Source organism: Priapulus caudatus, unplaced genomic scaffold (genome assembly GCF_000485595.1).
Source record: "Priapulus caudatus unplaced genomic scaffold, Priapulus_caudatus-5.0.1 Scaffold182, whole genome shotgun sequence".
NCBI classification, from domain to species: domain Eukaryota; kingdom Metazoa; phylum Priapulida; class Priapulimorpha; order Priapulimorphida; family Priapulidae; genus Priapulus; species Priapulus caudatus.
In genome coordinates, this window is record NW_014577243.1 from 268,545 (window position 1) to 271,044 (window position 2,500).

Here is a 2,500-nt window from a genome sequence, read left to right on the forward strand (position 1 = left end):
CAGATGCTTTTTTTAAGTGTTTTCTATGCAAAGCTAACTAGTATATTATTTCTATGGATACAGCACAGTTCTGCACATACGGGTCTGCACCACTGATCTCTACTATACTATATATAATATATATTATAATATTATTATGTTATAATGTATATTATATTTTTATTCTATTTATTTCGATGATAATATTGTCGCATTGCGTTGTCTAGTCGTGAATCACATGCCAGCTAGACTAGGTGGATTACTTGGCACATTAGAAAAATCCGCATACATATCGGAGACTGATTAAGGGTTGGAGATTCAAAAACAATGAACTGGAGACAAGACATCTCACAATTGCCACTATCGTGCAACGAAATCTTGATCGTTACGTGAACGAGTGACGTCACGTAAATGGCCATCGTAATACGAAGCATTTTGATGTTAAAAACACATTATTATATATAATCCGATTGTATAATATAGCAATTTGCATTCCGTCCTATGTTTATTAGTCGGTATGCTGAGTGAACACAAGTATATATGCGCGCATTTTGAGCCAATCCCGCATTTTGGCATTCGTAACGCATTGCGCAATTTTTTGACTAGGAAGCACACTGCTTAAGTATGGAAATAATTAATTTAGGATTCACATCGATTGCGGTACAATAACTAAAGTTTCCAAATAGGGGGGCCTAACCTTTTATACATACTGCGATAATACGGTGCTCACCTGGCACGATTTCTATTTTTATGAGAAAGTAAAAACCCGCTCTTTTCTGGAGTAATCATTAGCATTATCAAAGACCGTACGCAACAACATAAGACACGCGTACTGTTTTGTTCACTCGTCACACGGTCACACCACAATAATTTCCCATTTGCACTTGTCGCTGCCGGCGTAATAATACCGGTATAAGCACCGGTGGTTGTTACGCCCACCGTCGCGCTGGGCTCGCCACGTTATATTTGTCCCATATGCGACACTAGCGCCGACTAACGACTGGTAGTGCAGTATTGCAACAGATTGCACGTAAATAGGGCCAAGCCAATCTACAAAACAAGACAATTTATGGTAAATCAATGTATAATCAATTCTATACAGGAGCTTAATTGTTATTGGTAGCTAGCACAACATTTAACATAATATTATATTATTAACTGTAATGGTAATAGTAAGCACAAATAAAACACATAATCAGCTGGCTAACTCGCGCGTGTACGATAGTAGACACGCTGCAACGCGTTGGTATATATATATGTAAATAATAATAGTAATATTATGCCTAATAATTTTATAAAACACATTACACTAGATAACGTAGTATTGCGTTCGTTTGTAAGACAGGCTGAAAACATTGGCAGCTGCAGTGTCCATCATATGCATACACATAGGGTCCTACGCTGAATAATTATGAAATGTTAATAATAATTATGAAATATTATGTTTAAATTTTGGGCATTTCAGGTGGCTGAATTACAACAAAGTATGATTTTGCCATTTAAAAGTGAAGCAAAGATAGATTTGTTGTCAGCGAAAATACGTACAGGCGAATGTTTACACTTTTCATCGCTGCCATATAAGTTACTGCGTTACCGCACAGAGGCCTGTGGGAGACTTTTGGAGACCTGTATTGTCATATGCATGGTTATCTTTCGCTATCTATCGCACAACAGGGAATGAATAAATCCTCGTTCTTACCCCAATTATTATCGAAATTAATCGAGCACACCGTTTTCGTAGCAGCAAACTAATACCTTAGTTTATTTACATTACAGTAGGCCTGACGACATTCACAGCTTTGTGCAGTAACGAACAGTTGTGCTGTTATTATTGATTCCTAAGTTTTATAACATTGTATGTATAATTGTACAAATGTCAGATGAGTACATTTCGTGACTCGGGTTGGCATTAATAGAGCACGTGAGAATCCACGTGTTAGTTTTTTTCAAGTGAACGAATATTGTTATAATAGCAATCTCGGCAATTTGAATAGCTAACACCAGGTACCTGGCGGTTTTACTTCGTGTGGATGGTGGAGCATATTACAGATAATCGGATAACGCCTACTATCAGGAAATACGTAGCAAGTCATCAATGTCACTTGATGCCTACGGAGACGGTTTCATTGTATATGCCTTTCCCCAGTCTCGAATTTATAAGCATATGCGACACCGCATATCGTGCAGATTGCGGACTCTCGTGATTGGACTGCGGGCTGGCTGACGTTGTCCGCCGGAGAATATCATTACAGTGAGTCCATACAATCCAATCTCACCACAGAGATGAAAATTGCTCTCCAGTTTGTTATATGGCGGCGCAATTTAAAAGAATTTAAAATCAAAAGCCAGTGGTCACGTGATTTCTGTGGTGACAATGCATACAATCAGAGCACGTATATCATATATATATATATATATATATATATATATATATGATATCAGGGGTTAATAATGAAAAATTGTTATTTTGTCAAATTTTGACAATTTGTCATGATTAACCCCTGATGATATACGTGCTCTG

At 37.4% G+C, this 2,500-nt stretch overlaps 1 protein-coding gene across 1 annotated transcript in view; it reads right to left on the reverse strand.

Moving 5' to 3' along the window:
• Positions 1–1,964: 1,964 nt before the first annotated feature.
• Positions 1,965–2,500, reverse strand: part of LOC106806854 — a 35,116-nt gene continuing 34,580 nt past the window's right edge. The window contains exon 5 of the mRNA XM_014808988.1: positions 1,965–2,500. This exon is cut by the window's right edge and continues 933 nt beyond it. The gene's annotated coding sequence lies outside the window, so the exon portion shown is untranslated.